At 40.1% G+C, this 7,010-nt stretch overlaps 1 protein-coding gene and 1 long non-coding RNA gene across 4 annotated transcripts in view; one reads left to right on the top strand and one right to left on the bottom strand.

Moving 5' to 3' along the window:
* Positions 1–2,874: 2,874 nt before the first annotated feature.
* Positions 2,875–7,010, top strand: part of zbtb16a (zinc finger and BTB domain containing 16a) — a 155,153-nt gene continuing 151,017 nt past the window's right edge. The window contains exon 1 of one of the 3 annotated variants that reach the window (XM_008333082.3): positions 2,875–3,130. The gene's annotated coding sequence lies outside the window, so the exon portion shown is untranslated. The other 2 variants (XM_008333084.3, XM_008333081.3) reach the window with 2 other exon arrangements.
* LOC112488592 (uncharacterized) overlaps positions 5,488–7,010 on the bottom strand; it is a 1,651-nt gene continuing 128 nt past the window's right edge. The window contains exons 1-2 of the long non-coding RNA XR_003052811.1: positions 6,355–7,010; positions 5,488–6,313 (exon numbers count right to left, since the gene is read on the bottom strand). The exon at positions 6,355–7,010 is cut by the window's right edge and continues 128 nt beyond it. This is a non-coding gene — a long non-coding RNA (uncharacterized LOC112488592). The remainder of the gene's footprint in view (positions 6,314–6,354) is intronic.

The following is a 7,010-nucleotide window of genomic DNA, read 5'->3' on the forward strand; positions in this document are numbered from 1 at the left end:
CTTCCGATCGTTCCGCTGGAACTCCTCTTTGAAGTCTCAACGCCCAAAAGATTGAACGGCATCTCCCTGGAGGTTTTCACGGAGCTGTGGTCGGATATGAAGTGTCCTAACATAACACAACACGGGCATTGTGGGGGGAAATTGATTAAAAAAACCTTGACGGAGACTTTATTGGTCGAACACTGTAAAAACTGTTGTTGTTAGAGCGTTGCATTGTTTGCCGTCACCTTTGAACACCAGTGCAGCATGATATGTTAATGACATGTTCTGTCATTGTGATGTGAAATACTTGTATGTTTTTTCGCTAATGTTTGGGGTTCTTTTTTTATTGACAGTTTTTTTTTTTGCTGCATACTTATTGTTGTTTTTGTGAGGGTTATTTCTAAAGTATGGCGAATAAAACCTGGAGTTTTTTTTAATTAACTGCATTAAACTGACATGTCATTGGTCAACACTGATATTAATCTGTATTTCTCCTTGACACAGGGCTAACCGAGGTTGGCTGTCCACCTCTGCTGCTCAATGAGTGAAGTTGTGGAGTGACGCGTCACAGACACTGAACGACCTGCTGTCCTCCTCCGGATAATGTCTTCTGACCTGACCGTCCGCTCGTCTTCCATTTTTATCAGCACCGGCGGAGGAGGTGTTGACACAACCCTCGGGCAAAAAAAAAGGTGACTTAACTTGTCTGATACACCCTGAGATGAGCTACACTGTTTAGTCTAGTTGGGTTTTTTTAGGGCTGTCGTATATTTTACACTTTTGGTTATCCTTTAGTTATGATTTGGAGATTTTTACCTTAATTGCTGACCTTTTTTTAGCTTTGTAAGTCACACATAAAGGCTAAAATTCCAAAAAAAAAAAAAACGCGGTAGCCTGCTTTACGCCATTGGTAGGGAAAATGTGGACATTGCAGGGAAAAGGCAAAAGTATAATCACAATACAAACCAATTATATCATTTGGACAAATTTGGAAAATTACAAAGCTGAACGGGCCACATCCACCCCCCCCCCATCCCCCCCGGGCCATAGTTTGACCATTTCTTTCCTAGAGTATCCTACATAAAGCACTATGACAAATTAGATAGATGGATAGATGGATAGATAGTGCTACAGTGCGACCAGAAGTCTTCTGCCGTGAGCAATTGCACCATCTTTAGAAATAAGAGTTATAAGAGAAGTTATCTGCACTTAACTCATCATTATTGTTAGCTTCCACTTTTATGGAATCATCCTCTACCTACTTTCACGAAAGAACCTTTTAGCAATCACTGAAAACCTGTGACCGAATCTGTCTCTCTTTCCCCTTGACTTCTTTTCTTCTTCTTCCTAACGCACGGACGTTTGTACTTTAGCTTCTGAAGCACAGAGGAGCTGCAGAATTGAGATGTAAAGAAGTAAAAACCAATATAACCAGAGTCAGTGATCATGATTACGGCCGAACATTGATCAGCCTCTAAACCACGCTTTTAAAAAGAAGAGACTGTTGGAGTTAAAGGCGGCTGAACGATAATGTGCTGTAACATCCACTTTGTCCTGTGGTTATTGGTCAACACGGAAGAAAAGAGGAAATGTAGAGCAGTGTTGACAGTCAGGAGGCTGTAAATGCACCAGAACACTGTTTGTCTGAAAGTCAGTCGCTGAGAGCTCAACTGTGAGGAAGTGGATTAGATATGACAGTCAAGTATCTGCATCAGTGTGTTAGTCAGCTTTTATTCACCTCCACGCAGCTCAAAGTCTTTTAGTTTTCCACCTTGTTAGCGCTAGCTTCCAGCTTTGTGCAGCTAACCTTTAGCTTATTGTTCATCAGACTTTTAGATATCTCCCAGAGAATTGTGCAGTATTTGTTTTCTTACTTTGAAAACGTTTTTTTTTCTTCTGTTTTTTATAACTCATTCCTACTTTAATCTGTGTCAGTTGGCATGTATTTTCAGATCACTGATCTTTAGTTCAATGAACTGGAATTCTTGCAATTCATTTTACATTTTTGTTAATGTTTTTGGTTCAATATTAAGCTATTTTTTAGATAAAGTATTGTTTTTTTTCTAAGCTATTTTTTAGATAAAGTATTGTTCATTTTTATTTTCTCATTTTCTCAACAGTAAAGCTGTGAATCGTGGCCCTGTAGTGTTAACTGTAACAAACTCCTGTTTCCACCGCAGTCACAGCAGTAATGCGGTTGCAACTTGTTTTATTTTTTATTAATTTGTTATTTAAGTTTTATTTATCTTTTCTTTTTACTTTTTTTTTGGCAAACTGCCAAGTTTAGTTATTATTTCCATCAGGCTTTATTTTAGAGGTGAAGTGATTGCACAACTTCTCAGAAACTTTTTTGCAAATTCTTCAACTTGTTTATGAACTATAAGCTGTTTTTTTACACTTCCTTTTTCCAGTTTGATCACACTCTCTCTCACTCACACTGTTTTAATACCATTTACATCTCTTGATGCTTCCATTATCAGTCGGCAGATGTTTTGTAATATTTTATTTATTTATTTTATAACTGGTTCACTTGGCACAAGCTTTTTTTTGTCTGTTAAAGGGACCGACATTATATATTTATTTTATAACTGGTTCACTTGGCATAAGCTTTTTTTTTTGGTCTGTTAAAGGGACCGAGATTTTTTTCTGTACACTTATTTATTTATTTAAAAACTTTTTCAAAAGTAGTTAAAAAATCCCTTCTGTTTCAGCAGCACTGCTTCCATTGCCTGTTGATCGGCTCGCGGACCTGTAGACTGTACTGTATAATAACTACTCTGGCTACAGTAACACAGTCCCCTAGGTGTCTCACTTTCTCACTGTTTGTGCGTCTGTGGAGCAGCAGCAGCAGACGGGCAGCCCTAGTACTGCTGCTGCTGCTGCTTGTTTCACTTGGACAAACACACACACACACACATATACACACACACACTGACTGACTGACTGAGTGAGTGACTGGCTGCGCTGTTGACGTCAGCGCCGTCATCATTCGCCGAAGCCGGAGAAGAAAGGAGTTAGTGCGTGTTGGAGAGGAGCGGGGAAGTGCGAACTGCCGGGACTATGCTGTAGCCTCACACTCTCTCTGCCTTCTTCCTGCACCAGACGGAATCCACAATAAACCGTGAAATCGAACCCGCTGCAAGTTAAGGTGAGTAGCCGAGAAAAGACAGCGACAAGTGGCTCGGACGCGGGGACGGAGAGGGAGCTGCGCACTTTCATTCACCACATGCGCGTTTTTGGATGCATGCGTTTGTGTTGTGTTTGTGCGTGTGCCCAGAGGCTGTAGTTGGTGGGTGATTGCGGGGACGGATGGTGGAGAAGGTGGAGGGCAGCCGCTGTCCCCGTTCAACCTCAGCGCTGGAAGTTAAAGCTGCAGCGACGAACGCAGACTTTGGCACCGATAAGTTGAGGAGAATCGTGCGCTCCGAGAGAAGGTGAGAGGAGAGGAAGGGAGGTGAGGTGAGGAGAGGAGAGGAGCGCACGATCTAAAAAAAAAGGGGGAAGGAAACAAGTGTTGGACCTGCAAGGTGTTGGAAGTTTGCGGGGTTTTTTTTTTCGTGCGTGTAAATTTTACGCACGGTGTAAATAAACGTTTTCTGCCATCCTAACACTCACACTCTCACACACGCTCTCTCTCTCTCTTTCTCTCTCTGTGTGTGTCTTACACGCGCACCCCGGCGCTGGTTTGTTAGTATTCTGTGGAGAAGATCTGTTCCAGCCAGCTGAGGACGTGAGAGGTCTGGCTCTTTCACGCGGACGCGCGCCGTCTCGGTTTTATTCCCCCGTATTCTCACGCGTTTTCACGCGCATTTCGCCTCATTTCTGGACCCAATCAGCTGCGCTCAACCGCCGTTTCTGCACGGCTGTCTCCACACACACCAGTGTGGCTCATTTAGCCGTGATGACATCATGATGAGGACACTGCTCTCTGTATGCTCGCCTTAAAAAAAAAAAAAAATAAGAAAAAAAAAAAGAAAAATCCGAACCAGCGGCACTTTCCCAGTCACTCAGACTGACAGGAACACCGGATGCAGGATTTGTCTCCAAATTCCGAAAGGTCGGCTGCAGTCAGAACACTTAAAGGTGCGGAAAATTGGCAAATACATCTGTCTGTGGTTGACTTTATCTAGCGCGACACCACTGTGAGAGCGTGTGTGCGTGTGTGTGGATCCGAGTCCACCTGTAGTGTGTTTCCCTATCAGCGTGGATACTTGGGATTATTACTAACAAAAACAACAGTGATTCCGTGCTCTGTGGTAATTACCCCCCCACTCCTCACCCTCACCCCCTCACCTCCTCCCAACATTCCAGTTGTGCATGGAATATTGAAGGTTGTGTGTTTTATTTTAATCCCTGTTGTGACTGAGTCGCCAAGCCGCGCAAAATGCATGGCAGACACACACCTCGTGATGGGATTGATTATGTGCTGCCTGGTCTTGTCTCTGCTCTGAATATGGAGTATGTGTGTGTGTATTTGTTTGCTAGTGTGTGTCAGAGATTATTGTTGTTGTCAGATTGTCCACATTGTCCTGCAGGGATGTTGAATCTGTCTCTCCAGGCTGAAGGGACTTCATGCAGAGCTGTGTCGTTATATTTGTCCTCACATGACGCCTGATCATAACATTTTTAATAACAGTGATAATAACCAGTCTAATTGTTGTGCTGCTGTTGTCCTCTTGTGTGACTGAGTAAATGGATGGACATTTTTAACTGAGACTGTCTAGACAGCACCCAGCCCCAGTCTTTATCAGTGAACGGTCCAGGCTCAGAGGTTAAGGTCAGATTTTACACTGATTTTGTTATTCATTCATTTACTTTTCACAACAAAGTCAATAATCTGAGGCAGAAGTCAGAATTATGGGACCGGAGTTATAATCCAGGGGTTAAATTAATAAAATGAAATTCTGACCACGGTCTCAGAATCAAAGTGTGGAAGTTTTGGTTTTAAATTCATCGATGATGCCTTGAATTTTCTAGAATCATAGAATTGACAGTAGATTCTGAAGAATTCTAAGTTCAGACAGTTATTATAATTAAATATGTGGAGAAAAAAGACACAAAAAAAAAGGCTCTACGCAGTAAAAAATAAACAAATAAATTAAAGGTTACAGGGATCAGGATGTGATTCCAAAGTCTGAAATCACTGGATTCTTCTGACCGTAGAGTCCAAAGAATCTTTTTGTTTATCAAATAAAATAAGAGGCTTTCGAAATGTGAAGTTAAAATATGAAGGAAAGTTTTTTCTCGGTATTCATTCAGAACTCCGTCACCAGTCACAAAATATTGGATTATATGATTCTAATCCTCGGAGGAAATAAATGATAACTCCGACCTGTTTTTATTTGGTGAACTGTTTATATGATCAGAATTCTGTTTTTGCAAGATAACTGACAGTTCTGTTTATATGATCAGAATTCTGTTTTTTAACTTGCAAGATAACTGACAGTTTGTGAACTGTTTTTTTTACATCAGACTAAAGTTCTGACTGCTTTTTTTTTTTTACAACAGACTAAAGTTCTGACTGAGAGATTAGAGACAGGATTAGGATGGAATTTCCAATTCTCCCATAAACCTGTCAGAATTCAGACTCCAGTCATTCCTCATGAAGAAGATGTTTTTGATTTTGAGAGTCAGGATTGAGACGTACAATTATTAAGCAGAATTCAGACTTTTTTCTCAGCAATTTGACTCCAATTTATTTGGAGTAAACTTTAAATTTTTCCTTATATTCTGATTGACTTGCTCAATTCTGGCGTTTTCCCCAGAAATGTTACTTAATTCCAGTTTGTTTCATAAATATTAGAATTTCTAATCACGGCAGAAGAGACATCAGGATTGTACATATTTTCTCACTTTATTAGATTCACCACAAAATAATTTAAAACTTTTTTTGAAAGCTGTAAAAGCACATTTCTAGATGTCTCCATGTGACCCTTAGCCTTTTACCCCAGTGCAGTCTGGGACGTCCTAACAAGCATTGATCATTGACATGGCCATAAATCTCAGCCATTATTGGCTCACCTGTAATAAAGATAATGTCTGGGATTTTTTTCTTTGTTTTTGGGGCCTGACCTCTGTGGGGGGAACGAGAGGCTGAGCTCAGTTAAATGAGGGAGTAAGCCGAGGTTTCATCATTTCCCCCCTCGTTGTCCTGTATTGATCGCGTCTGTGTGCCAGGAAGACAGAGTGTCCATGCAGTGACCCCCAGAAAAGCCCCGCAGGATTATTTATTTTCCTTCATCGGCCGAGTCTTCTCCGTCTCAAATGATCAGATGTTATTGTTTTTTATTAAATTGTTTTATTATTTATTTATTTATTGCTTCGTGCCCTACTTTTATTATTTATTTATTTATTTTTTGCTTCGTGCCCTACTTTTGGTGTTTGCCAAACTTTCTTTTTAACCGTTCTGACCTACTTTGACATTGGCACCAAAATATTCTTCCCAAAAATGACCTTTTTTGGGGTTAGTTTTTTAAAGCACTTAAAAAATGTTGATAAATCTGAATGAATATCTGGATTTGTACAACATAAGTCACCAGGACTGTAGGTTGGTGGAGCTGAAACCATTCATTCATTAACTTATTAGAGAAGAGAACAGACATGAGGAATTCCTCTTTTTCTTAGAAATTTGACCTTAGTTATTATTGTTCTTTTTATAAAATGTGTCCATTTTTAGTCAGAAGTTCACTATTTTACTTTACTCCTAAATTCCAAACACTATTTAAGTATTCTGACTTTCTTTCTGAGTAGTAAGGTAAAAGTTTTATATTTAAAATTCAGAAAGCTGCTGTAACATCAGCAAAAGAAACATCTGTATTTGAGGATTATAATTAAATATGATAATGGTTTAACTAACAGTGGCAGATCAAATCTACTTAGGGTTGGATTGTGACCTTTAGCTCACATTAGTGAGATGTGTGTCCAGTATTTTGTAATCCAACAGTTTCCCCAGTGTGGGATCAATAATGTTCAACCTAATCTAATTCTAAGGGGCAACAGTCAGAGTTATGATTTAATTGGCTTCAGCA

This window comes from Cynoglossus semilaevis, chromosome 19 (genome assembly GCF_000523025.1).
Source record: "Cynoglossus semilaevis isolate Cse_v1.0 chromosome 19, Cse_v1.0, whole genome shotgun sequence".
In the NCBI taxonomy this organism is placed as follows: Eukaryota; Metazoa; Chordata; class Actinopteri; order Pleuronectiformes; family Cynoglossidae; genus Cynoglossus; species Cynoglossus semilaevis.